Genomic DNA, 17,238 nt, shown 5'->3' on the forward strand with positions numbered 1-17,238 from the left:
ATTTCCTAACGATTTAAAAGGGTATTTTTCTTCTGCTCTTTATCTTTCAGATTAATTTTTAGTGTGGCCAGAAAGTGTGGTATCAGCAACTTTGCTTTGGGAAGTTTATTGGGGTTAATTTACTTGTGTTAATATTTAATCTGTTTATTTTCCTTTTATTGAAAATATGTTTTTCCTCATAAAATCCTGATTATGGTTTCCCCTCTCTCTACTCCTCCCAGTTCCTCCCCATCTCTGCCCATGTGGACTCACTCTCTTCTGTCTCTCATTAGGAAACAAACAGGCTTCTAAGGGAAAATTATAATGTAATAATATAATATGATAAGATGAAACAAAAACTAACACATTGGAACTGGACAAAACAAACAGAAGGAAGAGAGCCCAAGAGAAGGCATAAGAATCAGAGACCCACTCATTCACACACTCAGGAATCTCATAACAACACTAAACTGGAAGTCATAGTGCATATGCAGAAGACCTGGTTCAGACTCATGCAGGCCCTGTGCATGCTACTTCAGTCTGTGTGAGTTGGTATGAGCTTTGATCATGTTGATTTAGAGGGTCTGTTTTCTTGGTGTTCTCTATTCCCTCTGGCTCTTTCACTTTTTCTGTCTCCTCTTCCACAGGTTTCTCTGAACCCTGGGGGGAGGGATTGGCTGAGTGTTCCAAGGTCTCTCACTTTTTACATGTCTGGCTGTGGGTCTCTATGTTTGTTCCCATCTGTTGCAGGAGGAGGCTTCTCTGATGATGGCTGAGCAAGGCACTGATCTATGAGTATAGCTGAACGTCATTAAAAGTCATTTTACTGCTACTTTTTTAAATTTTTTTATTTTTTTATTTTTTATTTTATTTATTTTGTGTTTTTCGAGACAGGGTTTCTCTGTGTAGCTTTGCACCTTTCCTGGAACTCACTTGGTAGCCCAGGCTGGCCTCGAACTCACAGAGATCCGCCTGGCTCTGCCTCCCGAGTGCTGGGATTAAAGGCGTATGCCACCACTGCCTGGCTTACTTTTTTTTTAAACAGTAGTGTTTGGTTTTAACCTAGGCCCCCAAGTATAGGTGAACTTTTCTTTCCTGCCTGCCAATTCCCAAATAATGACACCAAGAGTTAATATCAATTATAAATACTCAGCCGCTAGCTCAGGCTTATTACTAACTAGCTCTTACATTTTAAATTAATCCATATTTCTTATTTACACTCTGCCACATGGAAGTACCTTTACTAGCATGGCACATTCATCTCCTGCTCCTTCTGCGTCTGGCTGGCAACTCCTCTGACTCCAGGCAGAATGAGTTAGGGCCAGCATGAAATTTTATAATACTAGTGAGAATAGCAGACAATTTAAAGTTTGAACTGTTTATTCTGTTTTTTTGTTTGTTTGTTTGTTTTTTAGGCCAAGGTTAACTATAGGGAACTGAAACCAAAAAAGTAAATTTTTGGATAAAGTGAGAAGATAGCATTTTAAAAAAATTAACATCTAGTTTCCTCTGCCAGAAGTAAGTAATACATGTTGACTGTTGAAAATTTAAAATCGGGCTGGAGAGATGACTCAGAGCTTAAGAGCACTGGGTGTTCTTTCAGAGGTCCTGAGTTCAATTCCCAGCAACCACATGGTGGCTCAGAACCATCTGCAATGAGATCTGGCGCCCTCTTCTGGTCTGCAGGTGAACACGCAGACAGAATGCTGTATACATAATAAATAAATAAATCTTTTAAAAAAAGAAAATGTAAAATCAAAGAAAAAAAGGAGAAAATAACTATCATCTAAAAATTTCACAGCAGGGGACTGGAGAGATAGCTCACCAGTTAAGAGCATTTGTTCTCCAAGAGGACCCAAGTTCAGTTCCCAGCACCCATTTCAAGCAGTCCACAATCCCCTATAGCTCTATCTTCAAGAGATCCTCTTCTGGTCTCTGTGAGCACCTGCACTCACAGGGCACACACACACACACACACACAAATAAAAACATATCTTTTAAAATCTTACAACACATTGATGAAAACTACTTTCCTATTAAAGGGAATCATCATTCTGATTTCCATGTAAATCACACTTTGGTCATGTTTACTACAAATTCCAAAACACAATTTTATTATGTGGAAATTCATAATATGCATTCCTTCTGACTTCCTGTCAATATTATTTTGTGAAATTCACCAATGTTTTTGCATCTAACTACATTCTGTTCACATTATTCTCAAACATTTCAGTGGATGAGCAAGCCATAGTTTTTGTTGATGAATATAGTTTTAGTTGTTTCCAGTCTTTGGCCATTAATGAATAGATATGAATAGTATTGCTAGGAAATTCTCATCCAGGTAAATGTGCTGTAAATTTCCAAGAGTACTACTGCTGAGTTCCCTAATTCTTGGGTTTAGAATGAGGAATAAGTCAGTGAAGATCAGAAATAAATCTGAAATTTTTATTGCCAAAATAGACTATGAATGGGAACAATAAAATTATACAGAGTAAAACTGGAGTTTAAAATAATGTTTAGAGAGACAAAATTTATGGAATAGTTCTTAGTGTTTATTTGGAGGGGTGTTAAGATCTGATGAAAGTCAAGCCTCTTCACTCAACTGAACTAGAGTAAAAGAAGCAAACACTTTCATTTTTATAGTTAAGCAGTTCCCACAAAGCTGAAACTTTGAATCCCAGTAAAGGCAAAAACCACAGTATAGGACAAAATGTTAAAACACCAGGTAAGGCCATGCTTCATTCCATTGCTAAGATGTATTTTGTCTTCTAATAAATAATTGTTGAAAGATGCCACAGTACGTCTTTTGAGCCCCTCTTCTCGGGTTTTCTGCCGGGGCATAGTGCAGGAACTCTCAGGCCTGCAACTGTGAAGTTAAATCCGTAGAGTGGAGGACCTGGATTCTGGGATCCACAGGGGCCTCCAACCAGGCCAGGGTGTAAAGGAGCACTCATTTTCTGAATGCAACGAGCCTTCTAAAAACATCGTTGTTTCAGGTGCCCAAACCCAAATGAACTTACTAGCTACAGGCTTAGGCTTTAGATGAGCGATCTTGCTCCCTGGAGGACCCAAGTTCAGTTCCCAGCACCCATGTCAGGCTGAAGGCAACTGCCTGGAGCTTCATCTTCAGAGGATATGTCGCCCTCTTCCGGTCTCTGTGAGCACCTGCACTCACATGGCCTGCACACAGGCACACACGTAAAAATACATCTTTTGAATTGATAAAGACTTGCCCAAACTTCCCGGCCCTTTTGTCACAAAATTCAGCAGCCCTATGGAGCGGTGGTGGCGCATGCCTTTAATCCCAGCACTCGGGAGGCAGAGGCAGGCGGATCTCTGTGAGTTCGAGGCCAGCCTGGTCTACAGAGTGAGTTCCAGGACAGGCTGCAAAGCCACGCAGAGCAACCCTATCTCGAAGAAACAAAATCAGCAGATGGGCCCCTTTGTGAACATACAGGAGGCCTGCAGCCCCATTGCCCTGCCAACCCCGTCTCTCTTCTTGAAAAGATATCGGAAGCCAGTGACAGCATCCCTTCACTCAGTCGGCCTCCGAGCGCTCCCTGCAAGCCTACTACGTGCACAGGACCCACGCGCTAAGAGCACCGCGTCGACTCCGGGGGAACCAGCGCGCGCCTTCCCACCAGCCCCCGCTGCAGGCCCCGGGATGGCGGCTCCGCCCTACTGCGCAAGCGCAGCGCTGGCCCCACCTCCTCCACGTGCGTGCGCGGAGGTATAAGCGTCGTCGTCGTCGTCGTCGCTCGCTGTTCCGGAAGTTTTCAGAGACGCCGGAGCAGCTCGGAGGTGGCGTGCTCCAGCTAAGCGCTGAGTTCGAAGGCGCCGAGGGGATAAAGGCACACTCCAGGTTTGTGGGAGGATGTGGTGGCGGATGAGGGCGGGAGAGGGGGTGAAGTTGGCAGGTTTCAGGTAAATTGTAGGGGGGAAAAAAATATTTGTTTTTGGTTTTGAAACTTGAGGAGTGGGCGTTCCCGGTGTGGACCGGGCTGGCCTCGAACTCGAGACTCCCATCGCCGCGTCGAGTGCCGAGAGCCCGCCTCGGCGGCGCCGTGTGAGGTGTGAGGCGGTGCTGTCGTGCGTGCGAGCTCGGCGCCCGCCCGCTCGCCGGCTCGCCCGCTCTCACGCTGCTAGCACCGGGGGCCTCGACGGGAGCCCCTCGGCGGCTCCGCGCCTGCGCGTGCGCAGTGGGTGCCGGGGCGGGGGTGACGGGGGGGAGGGGAGGGGAGAAAGCGGACGGGCGCCCCTAGCTGGCTTCGCCCGGGCGCTGCCTCCGGGTCCCGGGGAGGCTGGGCGGACCCCACGGAGGCTCCACCCACGCGCGGGGGGGGGGGACCGCCCCCTGGGACTCGCTCGCCGGCGAAGCGGCTCACGAGGCGGGCGGCGGAGATGGGGGCCCGCGCCGCGTCCGCCGCCGAGCTCGGACGATGTCCTTGAGCTCCGGCTGCAGGAGCGGGCGGACGCCGACGGCCCCAGGTAGGGAGGGGACGCGGGGCCGGCCGTCGGGGCGGGGGGGGGGGTCCTGCCACCCGGGTGGAAGCCCGTGTCCCCACCACCACCACCACCCCGGCGGACTCTGCTCCTGGGGTGGGGGCGGTGGCACGGGCGGAGTGGTGGGAGCTTTTCGCCTCGGTGGGTCTGCACGCTTCGGGCCGTTCTTGGGATCTGCTAGCATATTGTCACACGGGGGTCCTGTGGCGGTGTGCAGGGGACAGGCGGCCACTCGGGTCTTTTAAATCCAAGTCACTTTCCCCATCTGGACCCAGATCATCCTATGTGGTCAAGTTTTGGCCGCATCGGGGAGCCGGGGTGTTGAGACGGTCGGTGAAGGTGCAGGAAGGAAGGTGGAGGTTGTTGGCATCCCCGGTGCCCTAAAGATGTCACAGTGTTGTCCTCAGGTTGTAAAGGGTGGGCTGCAAGCGCAGGGTGCATACGATGTGCGCTTTTTGCGTGGAGACGGATGGAATATGGGACCACCTCGGGGTGTCACGGAAGACGCCAGAGAATGATTCGTTGCCTGTTGATGACTTTGCTTTTTGCTAACTGTGTAGGGGGGGTACAAAGTAGTTCACGCTTTAAGGACTGTGCTGTTGTTCGGTTCACATTTCGAAAATGGTTTTATTGGTTTCGCTTAAAAGCTTTCGGGTTTCACATGATGTTGGGAGGACTTGGGGGAGAGGAAAGAAAATGATCAAAATAGGTTATATGAACAAAATGAAAAGTAAATTACGTAACGACCACCCCCAAAGCCCCCAGTTTTCACTTAAAATTAAGCGCGGTGTGTGGTAGCACACGTCATTAGGGGAGGCAGAGGGAGGAGGTTCTCTATGACTTGGAGGCCAGCCTGGGCTACAGAGCAAGTTCCAGAACAGCCAGGGCTACATGGTGAGACCGGTTCTCTCTCTCTCTCTCTCTCTCTCTCTCTCTCTCTCTCTCTCTCTCTCTCTCTCTCTCTCTCTCAGAAAAAAGGCATTGCCATTTGGAAGAGAGAACATTTTAACAGTTGTGTTAAGGGAACTGAAGGAGTGAAGTCAGTTCTTAGAGGATTTTTTGGTTTGGTTTGTTTTAATCCCTGTTCTTGATCACCTTAAAAGCTTTGATTCAAAGCAAAGCAGAAACCTGTTTTTAATTACTGCCCAGACATTTTTAAAGTCTGAACCTTCCATGTTCATAAGGATCACACTTGCTGGGAAAGTGTTTAAACACCTTGAATACCTGTGTGAATTTTTTAAGAAATTGTTAAAGAATTCATAAAACTCATTTTCCATTTTTTGAAATGTTCAACCCTAGCAGCTCATACTTTAAATTGTAGCATATGCCTTACCATATTTACTTGTACCTCTCAATATATTATACCATTTTACACCTTTACTCAAGTGACCCCTGGGTCTTTGAAGTTTTTTCCTCATTGTGCTAACTAGTCTACTTGGGCATTTTCAAGTATAAAGTTATGTTTTCTTATGCTAAAGAATGATAAATGGCACCCGGACCATAATTTTTTTTTAATTGGGGTAAGCGGCCGCAATTCACAGTACTGGAAGATTGATGTTAGAAAATAAGGTTTGGTATTTTTATTTTTTGTTTTGTTGTTGTTGTTTTTGGTAAATGTACTAATTTAGTATGCTTTAGCTATGTTCTGATTTGATTTGATTTTGCCTTGACTTCAGAATGTTTGTCTTTCTGAAGGATGATTTAGTCCTCTGAAGTACCTGAATGTGTCCTGTAAGGTGTAATGAAATTTGATCATTTCTCCCGACGCTGAATGTTCTGAGTTTGTGGGTAGTTCTGCTTGAAATCTATAAAGTACTATATATTAAAGGTGGAAAAGTGACCTCCTTATTTTGATCAAAAATAGACTTCTTGTTCAACAGGTGCTTCTCGAATGCCGGTATTTTATTCGTGTATTTGATGTGTTTAAAAATGCTTTCCCAAAGGGACTTGGCTTTGCTTCATTATACTTAGCTTTGTGAAATTATTTTAGTATACTGTGTTAGATTGTCAGAAATCAGTGTAACAGACAGCTTTATTTTACTAGGTAGGGTGGAGTTACAAAACAAACTAAGCAAAGTTCAGTTTAAAACCCTTATGTATATAAGTAAGTTGTTTTAATGAACAACCTTGCCTATGAAGATAGTCTCTATCTGGTAGCAAGTCTGTGTCCTTGGAATGTGTAACCTCCATCTTGCAAAGCCTTTGTAATTGCTGCCCTTTCAAAGGAAATGCTAGCCGCTCCTGAGGGGGTCTGTTACTACAACAGCTGAGGCCTTGCTAAAGCTGGAGCGGCGGCTGCTCTCAGCGGTGTAACTGACTTGATGTAGACAAATCCTTATCCGAACTTCGTTTCCGTTTTGGAGAACTTTGTCCAATGCCTATTAGACCCAAGATAGACGAAAAAGTGTTTTTATTCTCTAGATTTTTCTGATAGGTGTAACCTGCTGTACTTGAAACTTAAGACTTTTAGGAACAGTGGTCTAATGGTATCTTGTCAGGATACAAATCTGAAACTGTCCACATTTATATTCTCATCCCAAGGGGGGAATACTTATGGCGAGTGAACTTAAAACTTACTTTCTTTTATAAGCTTGTTAGCACTTGTGGTTTTATAGACTGAGCATCAAGACTAAAGTGAGGATGAGTGAGTGACATTTTTATACTAGATCAGTGGGAACCATTGTCTTCCTCCAGTCTAGGAGATGTTTAACTTGATACAGGTGGGTGTCTGAAGTTCCTTTTCTGCAGGGGGTAGAGGTGATTTTCCTCACCTATTGTAAGGATTGTGGTACTGTAATGACCCATTTTGTTAGGTTTTTAAAGAGCAATCAGAGTTTTACATTACAAAGAACCAGGGAAAGCTGTTATCAGTAGCTGTGTGAACATGACAAAGGTTCTGGTATGTGATGGTAAGAGGTGGGTGGAAAGCCCAGCAGAGCCCGGTTCTCTGGAGAGTCTTGGCTTTGTAGCAGTTCATCCTCCTGTGTATGAAGCAAGACCCATCTGGGGTGAGGGTCTTTAAGAAGAGAGAGTGCGACTATCTTACTTCATGGCTTGCTTTGGGAGACAGGATTTCTGGTTTCTGTGATTTAGTCTGGGAAGAGACTGGTTTCTATGAGCTGTTCCCTAGAAGAAAGGATGGGAGATGAGATCAGGAGGAGAAGGTCAGGAAGAAACTTCCCTTCTGAAGCCTTTCAGTCACAATGTCAGAGTACTTAGAAAGTCAGGGTGCCATACAGTGGGGTATTGTTTCCTGAGCCCCCAGCACCTCAAAGACCTCTAAGATAATGTGTGGATTGTGTTGATTTTTGTTGAGGTAAAATGTATGGCTTTATCCAGGTTCTCTAAAGTAGTGGTTCTCAGTATGTGGGTTTTGACCCCTTTGGCAAACCTCTTGCCTCCAAAAATATTTACGTTACGATTCATAGCAGTAGCAAAATTACATTTATGAAGTAGCAACGAAATAGTGTTACGGTTGGGAGACACCACATGGTAAGGAACTGTATTAAAGGGTTGCAGCATTAGGAAGGTTGAACATCACTGCTCTAAAGGTTATGAGACCCTCCCCCACCACACCAAAAACAATAGAACCGAAAGAGGTTTTTAGAAGGCACTTCAATTTAGCTAATGTCAGAGCAAGAGTCCTAATAAGCTGGGACTGTCAATCTATAGCTGCTCCCATTAGTCCACACTTAACTGTGGAGTGACTGTGTTGGCAGGGGCAGGTATTCTGTCTCTCCTCCCTGAGGCTGTCAGGAAAAACCTTGATGACAAAGACATATCAAAAGTTCACTAAACATTTTTGTTTGTTTTTTCTGGAGCTGAGGACTGAACCCAGGGCCTTGCGCTTGCTAGGCAAGCACTCTACCACTGACAAGACAAGGTTTCTCTGTGTAATAGTTAGTCCTGGCAGTCTTCGAACTCACATAGATCCACCTGCCTCCGTCTCCCGCGTGCTGGGATCAAAGGTGTATACTACCACCGCCTGGCAAAGTTTACTAAACATTTTAATGTAAAATTTTAGCAAGAACAATGAGTGAAAAACGAAAAGAAACTATACAAGCAAATACTTCTCAGTATATATAAAGGGTTACCGTAATTTTGTGCCATTGATCAAAACAAGGATAAACAGAGCTCTCATAAAATTAAGAACAAAATATTTGCTTGTGTAAGCAGAGTGAAAGAGAAGTAGTAATGAGAGGAGTCTGAACCCAGTGAACTTATAATGGTGTTTTTTAACTTGTACAACCTGAGCAGTGTGTTACCAAAGGCACAGTTGGTCGAGGAATAGGAAGCATCTGAAGTTAACAGCAAAAGCACACATTTTAGATAAAGCTTTACAGATCTGTCTTTATCTGTTGTGTGTCTTTCATGTCCATCCCAGTCAGTCAAACCTACAATCTTTCTGTGCCTTTGTTTTACCATCTCTGAAATGGAGTCAGAATCTTAAGGCGAATGCAATGTTAGATGTAGGTAAATAATACTAAAACTCATTGCTGATGTGAAAGAAAATTGGTAAATAATGGGTTGATAGCTTTTCAAATTTAAATTCATTTAAAATATTTTAGGTGACCATTTTGCCTCATTCATGAGAAAGACGTAGAATTTGATAAAAATTAAGGAGTTATAATTGTGTATTAATGATTTCCTAAGCATTGACTCCATTACAAAATTAATTGTTTATTTGCACAGGTGTGGAGGTGGGGGGTATCTTAGTCACACCTGAGGGTACACATCTTTAATTTCAAAACAAAAGACCACGGCAGGAAGACTGCCAGTTCAAGGAAAGCTTGGACTACATGGAGAGACCATTTTGAGAGAAACGGGGTGTGGGAGAATGCACTGGTCATGATGACCCTAGTAACACTTCTCAGGTTTTCAGCAGACTGAAAGGTGAGCAACAGTCAGTCAGTGGCTGGATTTCCATTATCAAGCTGTTTAGAAAAGGAAACCACTATTTCATTATTTTAACTAACACAGAAAGATAGCTTACTATTTAAAAACGAGAGAAACCTCTGGACTGGCAAAAGTGACTGCACACAGGGCCAGCTAGCTAGGTCCTTGGTCAAGGCCCTAGAAATTAGATGACCAAGAAGAGTAGTATTTGAAGGTTTGTTGTGCTGCCAGACTGAAGGGTGCAAAGACGGCCACCTAACCACTAGAGCCCACGCTGAGTCCACTCTGCTCAGCAGATGAAAATGATACAAGAAAGGCACTGGGAATCATTGTTAAGTCGTGGGGGATGAGTGGCTAATTCATCACAGTGTGACACTTAGAAGACATTAGGGAAATACAGAGAAATAATTAGAGGATTAAAGATGAACATTAAAGGCAAATCGAAGGAATGCATTTAACTAGAAAGCAGGCAGTAGAGGAAAGGTCACCTCAGTGTTGGTCAGCTCTAGTTAGAAATTTGTCACCTGCCTACATAGTTGTTTTTCTACAGGGATTAAAATGAATTGTTGGGATTCTTAGATGTGACAGATTTGAGAGATAATTTTGGTGTTGAGGAAAGTACCTTAATGTTTTCTACAAAGATTAAGTAAACTACTCTTGTTACTGTTCTTTTCTTCCAGGAGTTTTATGTTATTCCCTTGAAAATTCTGTCATTATCTTTAATCATCTGATTATTTCTTTGTATTTCCCTAATGTCTTCTAAAAAGTGTCATAACCGTGATGAATTAGCCACTAATCTTATCCCTGTGCTTTACAGTAATTCCCACTTCCTTTCTCACACACTTTTCATCTGCTGAGCAGAGAGTGCACTTATTTTGGTATCTGTAGGTTAGTTGATAATCTTTTCACTCTTCACAGCGTGGCAGTACAACAAACCTTTACATTTTATACTCCTCTAGTCCTTTTAATTTCTAGGACCTTGACCAAGTAGCTAGCGCGGTTGCTATCTGAGGAAAAGGAAGATAAAGAAGTAACATTTTTTGATGTCATTTATTGTTCTCTGTGTTCTTAACCCAATTCGAGGGATACATTTGTAATTAATACTTGAGCTCAAAAATAAAATAATGCTACTAATACCTAAAATACAGGTAACGTAGATAATCATCCTTGTTGTGGAATAGGGTATACGTTTTCCTTTGCTGTTTTACTGCACGGTAGGCTGGTTGTGTTTCAGCCAAGCTGGGTGGAATTTTTCCATTCAGTAAGGTTGGAGGAAGAACTAGGAGTATCGGATTGATTGATGAATTTAGGTGTTTTCTCACCTTGCTCTGAAGCCTGGGTGACTTCTGGGTCTGTGGAACTTGATCTGTTTTTACCAAAGGTTGTAAACTCCAAAGGGAAAGAAACGAAGGGAGTCCTAATCCTTGGGGGCCCCTTAACGTTAGTTATTCCCCTGGTGAAAAGCAGCTGGACTGAAAGTACAATTTCCCATAGCCTAGGCTCTTGGGACAGATGTTAAGCATGTAAATTACTTTTAACTATATTCTCATTTGACTTGTATAATTAGGTGCTTAGACCTGAAGGAGAGCCTGTCCCAAAAGTTTTAAGGGAAATCCATCCATACAGAATGCATCATTAAAACAAAGTTGGAACTTTTTAATCACTACAAAATTGTGGAAATGACTGAGGATGAACCATGGATTTATTGTGTTACTAGTCTGCTTCTTGACTATAAAGAGCTTATTGCCCATATATCTGTACGTGCATAACTGTACGTCTATGACATGAATAAGCAGCTGTTAAGATGTGTATCTGCACTGGAAAAGCTAAAATTCCTCACAGTTTTTTTCTGCTTCTTGTCTCTCTTTTCTTCCAAAGTGGGAACAAAGTCCTGACTTGACAGTAGTGAAATGAATTGAATGTCTACTCCCTGTCCTCATCTTTGTTGTTTTGGTTCATTTCTCCCTCTAGTAGCATTTCACCTAAAAGTAAAGTTTGCTTCTTGATATTGACACACTCTAAAAGATATCACTAAGGGGAGGGGGTCTTATTAGGTGACTTGATGCTCTCTTCAGGATTTTCTCAGACTAGCAGATCTAAAACTTAGGCCGCCATCAACTGGAGAAGTTTTCAGATGTTTGCTGGATCCATCCTATAATGTAAGATCAGGAGGTCTGTGTAGATTTAGATTGCAAACAAGTTTCTAGGTGATGCTGCTGCTGCCACCCAGGGATCACTGAAAACAGCTGCCTTTAGTAGTCTAAACCTACCATAGATGATTCCCTGGTACAAGAGATTTCATTACTGGGCTTGTTAGGCCCTAGTGCTTACATAACTGGTGATTAGAAAGTGCTGTTATGTATCTCGCAAGTTCACCTTTTTTTTTTTTTTTTTTTTTTTTGGCAGTGCTGGGAATTGAATTTAGGGCTTCACACATGCTGGATAAACACTCTGCCACTAAACTATATTCCCAGCCCCCAGATAGCATTTTTCTCTAATTTTGTGCCTTTGTATATTTCAAAGGTATCTGTTAATGTGTTTTTCTTTCGACATGAGACATCTTTCAAAACTGATTTGAACCTAGTTGACCTAAATAAATGGTTGGATCTAAGTGGGATCCTCACTTCCCCTTTACGTTTACTGTGCTGACTGCTTCCTCTCTTTCTCTTACTCTTCTCACCTTATACTTAATTTTTCCAGTATAATTTCATTCTTAAATAAATGTGTTTATGATATTTTTTTTCTTTCATACAACTTTGAAAAGGAATAGGAAATAGACATAAAGTAAAGGGAAAAAGCGTTGATGGATTTAGGGCATTTTATCCAGTGGTAGGTTTTGTTTATTTTGAAATAGCTCAGACTCGCCTGGAACTCACAATCCTATTGCATCAACCTCTAAAGAGTGTTGAGATTATAGCTAGGCACCAGCACACTCAGCATATGTTCCTGGTTGTTTGCTCCTTAAAAACGGAACATTGGCCACAAATCTGTGGATAGATAAATCAAACCGGAGCCGTCTTTGTTAAAACCTGTAGTTGATGTCATTCTGTTGTACCTGGTAGGTAGCTTCTTTTTCCTGTCCAGGAGTTTGTTTGCCATTCTTATGCCATTCCAGTTTTACAACTTTATATGACCTTTAGTGGCTAGTTCTTACCTATATTTACTGTACAGTTTTTGAATGTAGTTCCTAGTGTACAAATTACCCAAAGTGTAAAAGTTGTTTGTGAATCTTCATCCTCATAATGTTTTTCTGGACAATGGCACATGATCTAGTGTGGGCTAGATCCTACTTTGTGTTATGATTGCGCATATCTGGAAAATCTTTTTCCTTGGTGGCAAATTTTCAGATCCCTCGGCAGGGTAAAGGGCATGCTTCATGAAGCCCACTCCTTCAGTGCATTTGTGAGTGTTGTGATAGAGTATTCTTGTGCCACTGACTGGTGACAGGGAGATACTTTTCTTTGTGGAAGTAACTCTTCCAGGCCCAAATTGGAAATGAAGAAATGTAAAAGATTGTGGAAAGGAAAAGCCATCAAATTATAGTTATGTATCACACATACATTTAGTACTAAGTATTTCATACCATTATTGATAGATACCCTTTGTGAATGATAGGAAGGCCTGGGCTATTACTACATTTCTCAGTATTTCTAATGCCCAAATTATTTGGCATTTTGCTACTAATTTTTCTTTCTTTGTTTTTTTTCTGTTCTTTTTTGAGCCTAGGCTATCCTCAAGCTTGGTATGTAGCCAAGGATGGCTTTGAATTACTGATCATCCTGGTTCCACTTCCCCAGAGCTGGGAACAGACATGAGCTACCATACATGCCTGCCCTGGCATTTTGCTTTTATATGCCAATCCATTTTCTTATTACCATAGTACATGACTACATTTGCCCAATTTTTTCTTTTTATTTTCATTTTTATGTTTTTAGATCTCTTGAACACTTTATTAAAATCCTTGAGTAAAACATAGACAAAATAGTAAATTAGAGTCTAAAATACATAGTAGCAAATTTTTTTTTCAAAAATTGATCTACAATATGTGCTTTAAATATCTTTAAGTTTTCATGTATGGTATAACTTGGAGAGAAGAGAAATTCTAGAATTTTCAATAAGTCTCAAAATTTGTTTGGTATTTCATTAATAAAAATGGATTTTCTTGAAGAATGTATAACATTTTAATAAATTAGTATACTATACATTTTACCATATAGTTGATAGTATTTATTATCCTGACATTAAAATGTAAGTCAAAATTGTCTCATTTCACAGTTGCACAAAGCTAATTGTAATAGATCGTTAGGATAGAGACTAATCACAGCTGCTTAATGTTTCCATTGTACATCCAAATTAAGGATTGGTTTGTTGTTGTTGGTTTCTTTTGGTTTTTCAAGACAGGGTTTCTCTGTGTAGCTTTGGGGCCTACTTTGGAACTTGCTTTGTAGACCAGGCTGGCCTCAAACTCACAGACATCCACCTGCCTCCGCCTCCTGAGTGCTGGGATGAAAAGCGTGTGCTACCATGCCCAGCTCCCAAATAAAGGTTTAAATGCCCTTGCATGATATTTAAGGACTAGACTGGGATAGTATAGTGCTTTAGAATCCAGACTAAGGCAGCAAGCAAGCTAGACCTGCAAATGAACTTGCCAGTTGAGTAGTAGCCTTCAGCAAGTTCCTGAAGCTTTCTTGGTCTGTGTTTTGTCTTCCGATAATGAGAAGGTAAAATGAGTACTAATATACAAAGTACATACACCATGAATAACGTGTGCAATAACTGTTTACTGTGAATTTGTACAAAAGTAACTACTTAGTGGTTAGTGGTTTGTTGTATGTAAAAACTGCTAAAGCAGGTGCATTTGCTATGTCATGATATAATTTTATTTCATTAGAAGTTGCTTAAATGGTGAGCTAACAGTTGACTCTGACTAGCAGATGAGACTATATGAAGGGAAGAGAAGGTATGAAAAAAGTAATAAAAAGAAGAAAAGGAATGGAGGGATTTGAGAGATGCAGAACACAAAAATGAGTAAAGAAAAAAATGAATGACATGGACTATAAAGAGGTAATTCTGGGGGAGCTTTTTAACCATCATTTCCTACATCCTATCTTTTTTCTTTTTTAAATAGATGTTCCTTTATTGTTCTTCATGTGTGGACTGAATCCTGATCATAACTATATGATACTAGGTACTGTTGCAGAGTGGTAAGTATTTTCAAACAATGACTTTGTTACTGTTACTCAAGTTCTGGAATGACTTTTTTAAAAACTTATAGCTGATTGGTTCTCATTTATGAATAGATTTTCAATAGAGGAAGGTATATGAAGAATGTACTTAGAAAAGTATATTAGAATACTTTCAAAGTAGATGTTAAATATTTATTGAGTACTATCTTAGTCCATTTAAGCTGCTATAATGTGCCATAAACAGGATAACTTGTAAACAACAGAAATGTATTTCTCGGCCATGCATGGTGGTTTGTATTTGTAATTACGTTACTCAAGAGGCTGAAGCAGGAGACTCTTGAGTTCAAGGCCAGCCTTGGTTACATAGAGACTCCGTCTTTAAATGTATATTACGTATATTTCCAACAGTTCTGAGAGCTGTAAAATCCAGAGTTAAAGCAACAACAGATTCCTTGTCTGACCAGCTTCCTCATAAATGACATCTTACTATGTCCTCATGGGGTAGAATAGACTTCCCTAGCTCCCCTGGGTGTCTTTTAAATTAGCATCAATCTGGAGCTAGAGAGATAGCTCAGTGGTTACTGTTCTTACAGAGAGATGACCTGAGTTTGGTTCTCAACATCCATGTCAGACAGGTCACAACTGCCTGTAACTCCAGTTCCAGGAGGATCTGACACCAGCAGGCACCCACACACATACATACACATGATTAAAACAAATCTTTGAAACAGGTAACAATCTCGTTTGATGAAGCCTCTGCTGGCAGACCTTGTCATTTTATAAAGACTACCTCTTACTACTGTTATATCAGTGGTTAGGTTCAACATATTAATTTGGGAGGATACAGTCAGACCACAGGATATACTTAATTTCATAAGGAATTGTATTTTGCATAGGAGATAGAAAAATTGGGTAAAGAAAGGTAAGTAGAGAAGATTGGCCTATTTATAATTAGCATTAATATAAGAAATAACGTTCATAAAGTCAAGTCAGTATGCTACTACTGCTTAGGATGTTTGTGGTATGCAAAGTTAGAGTTTGCCCTCAGACACAGTATATAAATAGAAGAAGAAAATATTTTGCAGCCAAATTTCTTATTACATTTATTTATTTTGTGTGTGCACAGCACAGTGCATGTGTGAAGGTCATAGGGCAATTTGCAGGAATCAGCTCTCTTCTTCCACCCAGGGCCCAAACTCAAGTTATCAGACCTGGCAGCAAGCACCTTTACCTGCTGAGTCATCTTTCTGACACTCATTTTATATTTTTAATCAAAAGTGGTGTTACGAAATGATTTTTAAATATTTGATTAATTCTAGTGAAATTCACTATCAGGGCATAAATTAAACAAACAGTTGACGAGTAGAAAAAAAGTACTATAAGCATAGAGAGGAATACTCAAGATAAATAAATACTTTTAGCTATTGGAAAGGTGGGAGAGAATTGGGGATTTTTTTTTTCTTTTTCTTTTAATTTATTTGAAGTGGGAAGTTAAGAGATCACGGTCGGGTCATCATGGGTGGAACAAAACCACTACATTTCCCCTTTTTGTCTAAATAAGAAGATTCTAAACCTAATGCAAACTATATACAATAAAAATGATGATCAAGAATTGTCCAAGAGAAATAAAGGGTAATAACATAAACAAAAATTAACTACAACGAATAGGAACAGCATCAAACAAGAAACACATGTTAAATGTCCAGAAGGTTAACTTAGGAAGCTGTTAAACTCTTCAAGACCTTAGCTTGCCCATAATGTTCAACTTCTCACATATCCCTGTATGTGGACCTAGAGTCTGTCTGGAAGTAGTTGGAAGGTTGATGAGGTTGATGTAAGAGCAGTAAACTGTCAGTTTCCAGCTACACAACTTACCATAGCACAGATGAGAAGATGAGCACTTAGCGAACGGCAGAGTCAGAGCAGGCTCCTGTCTGTTGAGTTCTTTGACAGAATGCTTTCTACTAGATTTTGGATTCTTTCAAAGAATTTCAGTCTAATTTTATTAGTAAAAACTTGGATTAAAACACAAGAAAATGAGCTTTTTAGCTAGTGACCCTTAGCTACTTGTCACTAGGCAGGTTTAAGAATTTAGATCACTCCCAATATTTAGTCATTGTAACAAATTCCATACTTTGTTGAATTGCAGGAAAAACTTTTTTGTTCTACTTAATATAGTCTCTAAAACAAATCAGGTGAGGCTTTACTATCCGTATACTTGGTACATCCGTCCCATCACCAGATAGTCTCAATTAATGCTATTTACTATGGATTTGTGACAGTATAGACATAAGAATACACTTAGGGTCTCAGGCTTTCTCTTACACTTCTGTTGAATCTGTTCTTTGCTAGTGCCGTATATGTATAAAATGCATTTTGATTACTGTAACCCTCTCCTACCCTCACCCCTATAGATTCCCAATCCTCTCTACAGTTCCCTTTCAAACTTTCTAGAGTTTGGAGGGTTTTGGTTTTTTGTTTGTTTTGTTTTGTTTTTAATTTTTTTGGTTGGTTGGTTTTGTTCTTTTGTTTTTGGGGTTTTTTTTTGGGGGGGGTGGGCTAGAGATTGGTTTGCTTTGATTTGGTTGAGACCCATTGAGTGCAACCATACCGTAATAATCTGTGTGACCCTGTGTTTGAAAGTACCAGTTGGCATTTTCTTTGGGGACACAAC

At 41.0% G+C, this 17,238-nt stretch overlaps 1 protein-coding gene across 1 annotated transcript in view; it reads left to right on the plus strand.

Moving 5' to 3' along the window:
- Positions 1 to 3,719: 3,719 nt before the first annotated feature.
- The window catches only part of Tex15 (testis expressed 15, meiosis and synapsis associated), a 70,850-nt gene continuing 57,331 nt past the window's right edge, over positions 3,720 to 17,238 (plus strand). The window contains exons 1-2 of the mRNA XM_059244865.1: positions 3,720 to 3,841; positions 14,507 to 14,582. The gene's annotated coding sequence lies outside the window, so the exon portion shown is untranslated. The remainder of the gene's footprint in view (positions 3,842 to 14,506; positions 14,583 to 17,238) is intronic.

This window comes from Peromyscus eremicus, chromosome 17, assembly GCF_949786415.1.
Source record: "Peromyscus eremicus chromosome 17, PerEre_H2_v1, whole genome shotgun sequence".
NCBI classification, from domain to species: domain Eukaryota; kingdom Metazoa; phylum Chordata; class Mammalia; order Rodentia; family Cricetidae; genus Peromyscus; species Peromyscus eremicus.